General features: G+C 36.8%; 1 protein-coding gene across 8 annotated transcripts in view; it reads left to right on the top strand.

Annotated features, from left to right (window-relative positions):
- ZMYM4 (zinc finger MYM-type containing 4) overlaps positions 1 to 13,487 on the top strand; it is a 171,301-nt gene that overhangs the window by 76,868 nt on the left and 80,946 nt on the right. The window contains exon 1 of one of the 8 annotated variants that reach the window (XM_067011731.1): positions 1,271 to 1,305. The exons of the other annotated variants lie outside the window; for them this stretch is intronic. The gene's annotated coding sequence lies outside the window, so the exon portion shown is untranslated. Of the gene's footprint in view, positions 1 to 1,270; positions 1,306 to 13,487 lie in introns of those variants that run through there. 8 annotated transcript variants of the gene reach the window in all.

Genomic DNA, 13,487 nt, shown 5'->3' with positions numbered 1-13,487 from the left:
TTTCTTTAAATATTTTATTCTCATAGTTATTAATGTTGAAATATAGCCATGCTTTGTGTATGTGTGGATCATATTGAACTTACCACTCAGTAAAGGTTTCTACTTTGTTTACAGGGTCTCTTTATTTTCTCTTCATATTTTTTCCATTGTTATATGGTTTTCTTAAAAGAAACTATGTTTCTTAGATTATAAAAGTAATACATTCTATTTTGTAATACAAAAATGAATAAAGCAGAAAATAAAAGCCTTTACCATTCTCCAAGAAAATCAGTTTTAAACGTGTAATATATATCTTTCCAGACTTTTTTCTATGAATGTAAGTGTATATCTCTATGTCATGGGTGGGGATTTATGTATCCTATGAATGCTGTTCTTGCTTTTTTCATATAACTGCCTAGATATATTCTGTGTCAGTGGATATGGACCTATTGCATCCTTTCTAGTGGGTACTCAGTATTTTATTGTATGGCTGTACTATAAGTTAATCACATTCCTCTTTTACATGTGTGTATATTATTTTCAACTTTTTACTGTTACAAACAATATTAAGTATGCATTTCTATACACATCTTTGTCTACTTGCTGAAGTGTTTTTGTAGGATAAATTCTAAGGATAGACTTTTTCTTCCAGTTTTATTGATATATAATTGACAATGTTTTGACTTACATACATCCTGAAATGATTACCACAATAAGTTTAGTGAATCTAAGAATAGAATTGATGAATCATCAAAGGGTGTTCATGCAGTTGTTTATGAAGGATAAATTTTATCATCTAGAATTCCTGAGTCAAGGAGAATGTTCATTTCTTTTGTTTTTTGTTTACTTTCACCAGACGGATCTGTGAGTACCTTCTTTCTCTTTGGAATTAGTTTGTTTATATTTTTTGAGTGATAACAGTTTTAAGACTACATGTTGAGAAGTAACTAGCTCTCCTGATCCTCATTGGGTTTAGTTATTGAATATCTTTGTTGCATGTAAGCAAGAAAAATAGACTCTTGCTCGCTTATCCTGAAAAAAACTTGAGAAGTATATTGGGGTATTTCACAGAATTTAGGGAGGAGGTAAAGAACAAATTTCCCCCAGGGAACTCAGTGAAATGTGATTGTGGGCCTGCTCTCTCTAGTACTGTTAGAAAGCAGTTACACTCCAATGACTTTTAGTCTTTCTTTTTATCCATTTTAGATTTTAAGTTCCTAGGAAGAAGATTATGATTGGGCCAGCTTGCATCTGATGTTTATCTTTGAACCAGTCATCTGTGGTCAGGGGGAACAAGATCAAAAAGTAAAACATGGCTGTTAGAAGGTATCCCTCAGCCATTATGTCTCACTTTTAGCAAATAGTTTTTGATTTCCTGCTTCTGGATATGCCTTTGCTCAAGTCTATATACTAGTAATAGAAACCAGTCAAATAGCTTTCTAATGATGGTTTTAATCTGATGCTTTATTTGTTAAAGATGTTGCAGTAATAACAGTCTTAAAGTGGTAGCAGAAATCTTAATGCAGTAACCTAGCTGCTATACAACGGGTCTGTACACACAACATTTGGGGTTTATGTTTCTGGTGCCTGGTGCTCTTGTTTGCTTTATCCCTGCAAACATTTTTAGGCTGGAGGTTTACAAGCAGAGGAGTTTATACCAAATGTTAAGTGCAAATGGTGTGGTAAAGATTACCTTTATCTCCCCCTTTCTGGGGCTGTTGAAGGCAGAGAAGTGACTAGCTTGGAAGAAGAGACTGGCCTCCCTCCGTGAAGGGAACTCAGGAACACAGACACCTATTCAGGAGAGATAAAGGCAGACTGCTACATAGATGGTATTCAGGAAGTGCTTGATTCCATAGCTGGTCATTTGAGGGCTACCATTTTGTCGTGATGTCGATGTACAGAAAAAAGGAGACTCACTGTTTCTCAGGCAAGTGCATCAGAATGTTTTGTGTAATACCAGACTTACCATATGTTCATTGCCCAAGGCCACCAGGATGTGCGGCTTCACATATTTGGTTTTACAGATCAAGTTCAGCCCTTCTAGGGCACAATCCTTCTGAAACTTTCAGCAGACTATAGTGTCTGCTAATTGTTAGGACACATAAACTGATAGAATGTAACTCCATCAGTGAGGACTTCGGGAAATTTGGTTTAAACATGAAAAGGCTGAATTGACTTTCCAAATATGTAGTGTTTTCAGTGAAGGGGATTTAAAAGAAAAAAGCCTTCAATATTTTATGCAAATCAAAAGGGGGAGTAGGGTTGTCCAACTTCTAGTTCATCATTTGGAGGATTTGTGCTGTGGATTATTCAAGATAACATGCTGATAGTGGAAGTGACTGATATACGGTGCATTACCTTAATTCATGTTCCCTTAACCATTGCCAGTTTATGTGAAGTTTGAAAGAAGTTCAGATAGAATAGAGAGGGACTTCCCTGGTGGTCCAGTGATGAAGACTCCACGCTCCCAATGCAGGGGCTTGGGTTCCATCCCTGGTCAGGGAACTAGATCCCGCATGCCGAAACTACGAGTTCTCATGCGCAGCTCAAGATCCCACATGCCGCAACTGAAAAAGATCCCACACATGGCCACAAAGATTTCGCATGCCGCAACTAAGACCTGGCGCAGCCAAATAAATATTAAAAAGAATAGAGAGATTTAAAAAAATTTTTTATTGACGTATAGTTGATTTACAATGTTGTGTTAATTTCTGAATTGCCCCCTAGTTCACTGGAATCACAGGTTTTGAATTATAATTGTTATTTGGTAGAAATAAAGGAATACTTGGTAAAAGATTTCTGTGCATTAATTTTGTGTCCTTTTACTTTACAAAATTCATCGATTAGCTCTAGTAGTTTTTTGGTAGCATTTTTAAGATATTCTATGTATAGTATCATATCACCTGGTGCGATTTTAAATGGGATTTCTTTTTAAACTTTCTTTTTGTGATTTCATTGTTAGCATAAAGAAATGCAAGATATCTTTAAGCTTGTATCCTTTTACCTTGCTGAATGCATTTATTAGTTCTAATAGATTTTGTGTGGGGTCTTTTTTTTTTTTTTTTGGCGGTACGCTGGCCTCACTGCTGTGGCCTCTCCCGTTGCAGAGCACAGGCTCCAGGCACACAGGCTCAGCGGCCGTGGCTCACGGACCCAGCCGCTCCACGGCATGTGGGATCTTCCCGGACTGGGGCACGAACCCGTGTCCTCTGCATCGGCAGGTGGACTCTTAACCACTGCACCACCAGGGAAGCCCTTGTGTGGAGTCTTTAGGGTTTTTTATATAGAGTATTGTGTCATCTGTGTACAATGACAATTTTACCTCTTACCTTCCAGTTTGGATACGTTTTCTTTTTCTTGTCTGATTTCTGTGGCTAGGACTTCCAATACTATGTTTGCATAGAAGCGGTGAGATTGGGCATCCTCGTGTTGTTCCAGAATTTAGCAGGAAAGCTTTCAGGTTTTCACCACTGAGTGTTGTATTGACTGTGGGTTTGTCAAAAATGGCTTTTATTATGTTGAGATATGTTCCCTCTATACCCATTTTGGTGAGAGTTTTTATCATGAATGGATGTTGAATTTTATCAAATGCTTTTTCTGCATCTGTTGGTTTTTGTCTTTTGTTGATGTGATGTATCATATTGATTGCCCTGCATATGTTGAACTATCCCTGTGACCCTGGAATAAATCCAAGTTGATCATGTTGTATAATCCTTCTTATGTGTTGGATTCTGTTTGCTAATATTTTGTTGAGGATTTTTGCACCTGTTTTCATCAAAGATATTGGCCTGTAATTTTCTCTTCTTGTATTTTCTTTGTCTGGTTTTGGTATTAGGGTGTAGGTGGCTTCATAGAATGGCTTCTGGAGTCATTGACCCTCCTCTTCAATCTTTTGGAAGAGTTGGAGAAGTATAGGTATGAGTTCTTCTATGTATGTTTGGTAGAATTACCCAATGAAGCCTTATGGTCCTGATTTTGTTTGCATGGAGGGTTTCGTTTGTTTGTTTTTTATTACAAATTCTGTTTCACTTCTAGCAATTGGTCTTTCAAATTATCTGTTTCTTCTTGATTCAGTTTTGGCAGGCTGTATGTTTCTAGGAACTTGTCTATTTCTTCTAGGTTGTATAATTTATTGGCATATAACTGTTCATAGTAATTTCTTAGGATTTTTGAGTTTCTGCTGTATTGGTTGTTATTTCTCCTCTTTCATTTCTGATTTTGTTTATTTGGCTTTTCTCTCTTTTCTTCCTAGTGATCCTGGCCAGTGATTTGTCAATTTTGTTTATCCTTTCAGAAAATCAGCTCTTGGTTTTACTGATTTTTTAAAAAAATCTCTATTTCCTGATTTTTATTATTTCCTTCCTTCTACTGACATTAGTAGGTTAGGTTGCTTATTTGAGATTTTTCTTCTTTTTTGAGGAAGGCCTGTATCACTGTGAACTTCCCTCTTAGATCTGCTTTTGTTGAATCCCATAGATTTTATATGGTTGTGTTTTCATTGTCATTTATCTTGAGGTATTTTTTTATTTCCTCTTTGATTTCATTGTTGACCCATTAGTTTTTTAGTAGCATGTTGTTTAGTCTCCATGTAATTGTTTTTTTTCTTGTTTTTCTCTCTGGTTGATTTCTAGTTTCATTCCTTTGTGGTCAGAGAAGATGCTTGAAATAATTTCTGTCCTTTTAAATTTGTTGAGGCTTGTTTTGGGCCATAGACTGTGGTCTATCCTAGAGAGTGTTTCCCGTGCTCTTGAAAAGAATGTGTGTTCTGGCTGTTTTGGCTATAGTGTCCTATAGATATCAATTCAGTCTGACTGTTCTATTGTGTCATTTAGAGTTTATGTTGCCTTATTAGTTTTCTGTCTGGAAAATCTGTCCGTTGATGTCAGTGGGGTTCTAAAATCTACTATTATTGTGTTCCCATCAGTTTCTCCTCTTATGTCTGTTAGTATTTTATGTGTTTGGGTGCTCCTATATTAGGTGTATTTATCTTTTTTTTTTTTTTTTTAACATCTTTATTTGAGTATAACTGTTTTACAATAGTGTGTTAGTTTCTCCTTTACAACAAAGTGAATCAGTTATACATATACATATGTTCCCATAACTCTTCCCTCTATTGTCACCCTCCCTCCCACCCTCCCTATCTCACCCCTCTAGGTGGTCACAAAGCACAGAGGTGAACTCCCTGTGCTATGCTGTAGCTTCCCACTAGCTATCTAATTTACATTTGGTAGTGTGTATATGTCCCTGCCACTCTCTCACATCATCACAGCTTACCCTTCCCCCTCCCCATATCCTCAAGGCCATGCTCTAGTAGGTCTGTGTTTTATTCCCATCCTACCACTAATCTCTTCATGACATTTTTTTTTTTTTTTAGATTCCATATATATGTGTTAGCATACGGTATTTGTTTTTATCCTTCTGACTTACTTCACTCTGTATGACAGATTCCAGGTCTATCCACCTCATTACAAATAACTCAGTTTCATTTCTTTTTATGGCTGAGTAATATTCCATTGTATATATGTGCCACATCTTCCTTATCCATTCATCTGTTGATGGACACTTAGGTTGCTTCCATGTCCTGGCTATCGTAAATAGAGCTGCAATAAACATTTTGGTACATGACTCTTTTTGAATTATGGTTTTCTCAGGGTATATGCCCAGTAGTGGGATTGCTGGGTCATATGGTTGTTCTATTTGTAATTTTTTAAGGAACCTCCATACTGTTCTCCATAGTGGCTGTATCATTTTACATCCCCACCAACAGTGCAAGAGTGTTCCCTTTCTCCACACCCTCTCCAGCATTTATTGTTTCTAGAGTTTTTGATGATGGCCAATCTGGCCGGTGTGAGATGATATCTCATTGTAGTTTTGATTTGCATTTCTCTAATGATTAATGATGTTGAGCATTCTTTCATGTGTTTGTTGGCAATCTGTATATCTTCTTTGGAGAAATGTCTATTTGGGTCTTCTGCCCATTTTTGGATTGGGTTGTTTGTTATTTTGTTATTGAGCTGCATGAGTTGCTTATAAATTTTGGAGATTAATCCTTTGTCAGTTGCTTCATTTGCAAATATTTTCTCCCATTCTGAGGATTGTCTTTTGGTCTTGTTTATGGTATCCTTTGCTGTGCAAAAACTTTTAAGTTTCATTAGGTCCCATTTGTTTATTTTTGTTTATATTTCCATTTCTCTAGGAGGTGGGTCAAAAAGGATCTTGCTGTGATTTATGTCATAGAGTGTTCTGCCTATGTTTTTCTCTAAGAGTTTGATAGTGTATGGCCTTACATTTAGGTCTTTAACCCATTTTGAGTTTATTTTTGTGTATGGTGTTAGGGAGTGTTCTAATTTCATACTTTTACATGTACTTGTCCAGTTTTCCCAGCACCACTTTTGAAGATGCTGTCTTTTCTCCACTGTATCTTCTTGCCTCTTTTATCAAAGGTAAGGTGACCATATGCGTGTGGGTTTATCTCTGGGCTTTCTATCCTGTTCCATTGATCTATATTTCTGTTTTTGTGCCAGTACCATACTGTCTTGATTACTGTAGCTTTGTAGTATAGTCTGAAGTCAGGGAACCTGATTCCTCCAGCTCCATTTTTCGTTCTCAAGATTGCTTTGCTATTCGGGGTCTTTTTTGTTTCCATACAAATTGTGAATTTTAATGTGATTGTATTGAAGATCCAAAAATAGTCTGTTGGAATTCTAATTGAAAATGCATACCTTTATATGTTACTTTTTGGGGAGAATCAGTAGTTTACAGTATTTTTCTATTCAGGAGCAGACTATATTTTATACAGATTTCGGTTTATGCTATTCACTTAAATTTTATAGTTGCTTACAAGTAATATGTATTATGCTTTTCTCGTATCATTTGAAATTTGCAAATGGAGTTAGTTTTCATTTCCATGTTCTTATTACAAGAACAGTCTATTATTTTACTTAATTTCCTTATTAAATCTAATAGTCTTTTAAAATTTGAGTCTCGTTATCCAGTCATAAAACTGTATCAACTAAAAATATTTTATTTCTTTATCCCAGTGACTACTCAAATTACGTATTTAATGTTTCTGCCAAACCTCATAGGATTTTATTGTAAGTGATAATCAAGGTAGTTGTCACTTTTGACTAATTTTTGAGTCCAGATAAGTAGTTCTCATATTTTATCATTTAAGGATAATTATTTTAGGTTTCTGTCACATTTTCTAAGGCTTTATTACATTTTAAAAAATTACTATTCCCATTTTACATTGAGGAATGGGTAAAGAATATTAGTATTTAAAATTACTGGGATGAATTTGCTAATATTTCATTAAGGATTTTTCTAACAGACTTTGTGTATGATTGGAGTTATAGCTTTATGAAATATTTTATAGGATTCACCAATAAAACCATCTTGGCTTGGAGATTTCTTGGTGTGAGTTTGTAAATTATGAATTCAGATTTTCAAATAGGTACAGGATTATTTATATTTTATATTTAATCTTGTGTCAGATTTGGTAAATTGTGTTTTTCAAGTAATTTGTTCACTTCATTTAAGTTGTCTTTGTCTTTTTTTTTTTTTTTTTTTTTTTTTTGCGGTATGCGGGCCTCTCACTGTTGTGGCCTCTCCCGTTGCGGAGCACAGGCTCCGGACGCGCAGGCCTAGCGGCCATGGCTCACGGGCTTAGTTGCTCCGTGGCATGTGGGATCTTCCCGGACCAGGGCATGAACCTGTGTCTCCTGCATCGGCAGGCGGATTCTCAACCACTGCACCACCAGGGAAGCCCTGTCTTTTGAATTATAGTTTTCTTTTAAAATGGGAACGATAGTGGCAACCCATTGTGGTTTTAATTTGCATTTCCCTGCTGACTAATGATTTTGAATATCTTTTCAGTGTGTGTATTGGCCATTCTTTTTTTATATATATATAAATTTATTTATTTATTTTCGGCTGTGTCGGGTCTTCGTTGCTGTGTGTGGGCTTTCTCTGGTTGCAATGAGCAGGGGCTACTCTTCGTTGCGGTGCGCGGTCTTCTCATTGTCATGACTTCTCTTGTTGCAGAACCCGGGCTTTAGGTGGGTGGGCTTCAGTAGTTGTGACTTGTGGGCTCTAGAGCTCAGGCTCAGTAGTTGTGGTGCATGGGCTTAGTTGTTCCGTGGCAGTGGGACTTCCTGGGCCGGGGATTGAACCCTCATCCCCTCCATTGGCAGGCATTTTCTTAACCACTGCACCACCAGGGTGGCCCATATTGGCCATTCTTATAATGTTCTTTTGTAAAGTGTCTGTTCAGACCTTTGCCCCTTTTTAAAAACTTGTCGGTTTTTCTTTTCTATTATTAAGTTGTAAGGGTTTTTTTTACATATTCTGGATACAAATCTTCTGTTTTATAGATCATTAGAAATAGATGGGGATATCTCTATCTCCATCCATCTCTATCTATGTAGGTTTTTCCATATCCATCCACCCACACATTCATTCATCCATCCATCCATATATTCTGTGGCTGACCTTTTCATTATCTCAGTGGTGTCCTTTGAAAAGCACAAGTTTTAATTTTGATGAAGTTCCATTTTTTAATTATTATATTTTTGTGGGCTGTAGTCATTTTATTCTGACTAGAAGACCTATTGCAAGATCAAGAATATGTTCATGTGTTTATTCCTAGAAACTTAATAGTTTTAGCCTTATCTTTTAGTTTTTATTTTATTTTCTTTGTTATTTTTAAAATTTATTTGTTTTCTTTCTTTCTTTTGTGGCTCTGACAGGTCTTAGTTGCAGCACGCCGGGTCTTCATTGAGGCGTGTGAGATCTTTTGTTGCAGCATGGGCTCTTTGTTGTGGTGCGCAGATTTTCTCTCTCTAGTTGTGGCTCTCAGGCTCCAGGGTGCATGGGCTCTGTAGTTTGCAGTACGCATGCTCTCTCATTGAGGTGTGGGAGCTAAGTAGTTGCAGCACATGGGCTTAGTTGCCCTGTGGCATGTGGGATGTTAGTTCCCTGACCAGGGATCAAATCCGCATCCTCTGCATTGGAAAGCGGATTCTTTACCACTGGACCACCAGGAAAGTCCCTAGCCTTAGCTTTTTTTTTTTTTTTTTGTGGTACGTGGGCCTCTCACTGTTGTGGCCTCTCCCGTTGCGGAACACAGGCTCTGGACACACAGGCTCAGCGGCCATGGCTCACAGGTCCAGCCACTCCACAGCATGTGGGATCTTCCCAGACCGGGGCATGAATCCGTGTCCCCTGCATCGGCAGGCGGACTCTCAACCAATGCGCCACCAGGGAAGCCCAAGCCTTATCTTTTATGACTAGGTTTATTACCCATTTCAAGTTACTTTTTGTGTATAGTGTTATTTATGAGTAAAATAAATAATTTTTGCATATGGATATCTAGTTGTATCAGCACCGTTTATTGAAAAGATTGTTTTTCTGATTGATTTACTTTGGTATTTTTGTTGAAAATCAGTTGATCTTTATGTTTGAATTTATTTCGGGACTCAGTCTGTTCCAAGGATCTGTATGCCTTTGCTTAAGTCAATACCTCACTGTCTTAATTACTTTAGCTTTATGTTAAATCAGATATTCGAAGTAGTTTTTCTTCAAAGGTGTTTTTGCTATTCCAGATCTTTTGTATTTTCATGGAATTTCTTAGAAGCACCTTGTCATTTTCTATAAAAAATCTTCCCGAGTTTGTGATTGGGATTGTGTTGGATCTATAGATGAGTTTGGGGAGAATTTGTATCGAAATACTAGTGTTTTTCAATTCATATATATGATGTGTCTTTCAATTTATTTAGGTCTCTTTCCATTCAGCAGTGTTTTGTAGTTTTCAAGTATAGGTCTTATGCATATTTTGTTATCCTTGTACATTTAAAATGTCTTGTGCTGTTATAAATGAAATATTAAAAAACTAAATTTGCTGAAGTATAATTTACAGATAAAAATATACTGTATCTTGAAATCATTTTTATTCATTTATTTATTTTTAAACTAAAAAAATTGGAGTATATTTGCTTTACAGTGTTGTATTAGTTTCTACTGTACAGTGGAGTTCCCTGTGCTATACAGCAGGTTCTCATTAGTTATCTATTTTATACATATTAGTATATGTATGTCAATCCCAGTCTTGCAATTCATTCCACCCTCCTTTCCCCGCTTCATGTCCATACGTTTGTTCTCTCCGTCTCTGTGTCTATTTCTGCCTTGAAAACAGTTTCATCTGTATCATTGCTCTAGATTCCACATATGTGTGTTAATATACAATATTTTTCTCTTTCTGACCTACTTCACTCTGTATGACAGTCTCCAGGTCCATCCACGTGTCTACAAATGATCCCATTTCATTCCTTTTTACAGCTGAAATCATTTTTATTTTAACTTTTAAATAATTACAGACTAATAAAACAAGTTACTTGTGTCATCCAACTCTGTTCTTAAAAAATTGCTTTGTCTATTCAATTTCTTTGCATTTATACATAGAATCAACATGTAAATGTATCAATATATAGATAAGACATTGGGAGTTTTATTGGAATTGCATTAAATCTGTAGATTAATTTGGAGGAGAATTGATATCTTAAAATATATCCACGAGTATGGCATATTTCTGAATTTAGTTCTTTAAATCTGTAAATAATTTCTAAATTATTAAATTTCTAAATAACCTTTGTAGTTTTCAGTCTATAGATTTTACACGTATTTAAGAAATTTAGGGCCTAGAGACTGTTTGGTGTGGCTAATGGCAGATTCTGGGAGGGCTCATGCCAAGGAGTACTTCCCAGAACTTCTGCCAGTGTCCTTGTCCCTGCAGTGAGCCACAGCAACCCCCGGCCTCTGCAGGAGACCCTCCAACACTAGCAGTGGTGTGGCTGATAGGGTCTTGTTGCTCCGGCCAGGTGTCAGGCCTGTGCGTCTGAAGTGGGATAGCCAAGTTCAGGACATTGGTCTACCAGAGACCTCCTGGCTCCATGTAATACAAAATGGTGAAAGCTCTCCCAGAGATCTCTATCTCAATGCTAAGACCCAGCTCCACACAGTGACCAGCAAACTAGAGTGCTGGACACCCTATGCCAAACAACTATCAAGACAGGAACCCAACCCCACCCATTAGCAGAGAGGCTGCCTAAAATCATAATAAGGTCACAGACACCCCAAAACACACTGCCAGATGCGGTCCTGCCCACCAGAAAGGCAAGATTCAGCCATGCACTACAACACAGGCACTAGTCCCCTCCACCAGGAGGCCTACACAACCCACTGAACCAACCTTAGCCAGTGGGGGCAGACACCAAAAACAATGGGAACTACAGACCTGCAGCCTGCTAAAAGGACCCCAAACACAGTAAGTTAAGCAAAATAAGAAGACAGAGATACACACAGCAGATGAAAGAGCAAGGTAAAAACCCACCAGACCAAACAAATGAAGAGGAAATAGGCAGTCTACCTGAAAAAGAATTCCGAGTAATGGTAGTAAAGATGATCCAAAATCTTGGAAATAAAATTGAGAGAATACAAGAAAAGTTTAACAAGGACCTAGAAGAACTAAAGAGCAAACAAACAATGGTGAACAACACAATAAATGAAATTAAAAATTCTCTAGAAGGAATCAATAGCAGAATAACAGAACAATGGATAAGTGACCTGGAAGATAAAATAGTGGAAATAACTACTGCAGAGTAGAATAAAGGAAAAAGAATGAAAAGAATTGAGGACAGTCTCAGAGACCTCTGGGACAACATTAAACGCACCAACATTCTAATTATAGGGGTCCCAGAAGAAGAGAAAAAGAAAGGGACTGAGAAAATATTTGAAGAGATTATAGTTGAAAACTTCCCTAATATGGGAAGGGAAATAAATAGTGAAGTCCAGGAAGTGCACAGAGTCCCATACAGGATAAATCCAAGGAGAAAGACACCAAGACACATATTAATCAAACTATCAAATATTAAATACAAAGAAAAGATATTAAAAGCAGCAAGGGAAAAACAACAAATAACGTACAAGGGAATCCCCATAAGGTTAACAGCTGATCTTTCAGCAGAAGCCAGAAGGGATTGGTAGGACATATTTAAAGTGATGAAAGGGAAAAACCTAGAACCAAGATTACTCTACCCAGCAAGGATCTCATTCAGATTTGATGGAGAAATTAAAACCTTTACAGACAAGCAAAATCTAAGGGAATTCAGCACCACCAAACCAGCTTTACAACAAATGCTAAAGGAACTTCTCTAGGCAGGAAACACAAGAGAAGGAGAAGACTTACAATAACAAACCCAAAACAATTAAGAAAATGGTAGTAGGAACATACATATCAATAATTACCTTAAATGTAAATGGATTAAATGCTCCAACCAAAAGACAATGACTGGCTGAATGGATACAAAAACAGACCTATATATATGCTGTCTACAAGAGGCCCACTTCAGACCTAGGGGCACGTACAGACTGAAAGTGAGGGGATGGAAAAAGATATCCCATGCAAATGGAAATCAGAAGAAAGCTGGAGTAGCAATTCTCATATCAGACAAAATAGACTTTAAAGAATATTACAAGAGACAAAGAAGGACACTACATAATGGTACAGGGATCAATCCAAGAAGAAGATATAACAATTGTAAATATTTATGCAGCCAACATAGGAGCACCTCAATACATAAGGCAAATGCTAACAGCCATGGAGGGGGAAATCGACAGTAACACAATCATAGTAGGGGACTTTTAACACAGCACATTAGATCATCCAAAATGAAAATAAATAAGGAAACACAAGCTTTAAATGATACATTAAACAAGATAGACTTAATTGATATTAATAGGATATTCCATCCAAAAACAACAGAATACACTTTCTTCTCAAGTTCTCATGGAACATTCTCCTGGATAGATCATATCTTGGGCCACAGATCAAGCCTTGGTAAATTTAAGAAAACTGAAATCGTATCAAGTATCTTTTCCAAATACAACACTGTAAGGCTGGATATCAATTACAGGAAAAAATCTGTAAAAAATACAAACACATGGAGGCTAAAGAATACACTACTTAATAACCAAGAGATCACTGAAGAAATCAAAGAGGAAATCAAAAAATACCTAGGAACAAATGACAGTGAAAACACAATGACCCAAAACCTATGGGATGCAGCAAAAGCAGTTCTAAGAGGGAAGTTTATAGCAATACAGTCCCACCTCAGGAAACAAGAAACATCTCAAGTAAACAACCTCACCTTACACCTGAAGCAATTAGAGAAAGAAGAACAAAAAAACCCCCAGGGTTAGCAGAAGAAAAGAAATTATAAAGAGCAGATCAGAAATAAATGAAAAAGAAATGAAGGAAACAATAGGAAAGATCACTAAAGCCAAAAGCTGGTTGTTTGAGAAGATAAACAAAATTGATAAACCATTAGCTAGACTATCAAACAAAAAAGGAAGAAGACTCAAATCAATAAAATTAGAAATGAAAAAGGAGAAGTAAAATCTGACACTGCAGAAGTCCAGAGGATCATGAGAGATTACTACAAGCAACTCTA

The sequence above is a fragment of the Kogia breviceps genome, chromosome 1 (genome assembly GCF_026419965.1).
Source record: "Kogia breviceps isolate mKogBre1 chromosome 1, mKogBre1 haplotype 1, whole genome shotgun sequence".
In the NCBI taxonomy this organism is placed as follows: domain Eukaryota; kingdom Metazoa; phylum Chordata; class Mammalia; order Artiodactyla; family Physeteridae; genus Kogia; species Kogia breviceps.
Note: the sequence above shows the minus strand (reverse complement) of the source record. Positions and strands in the feature narration are given on the sequence as shown.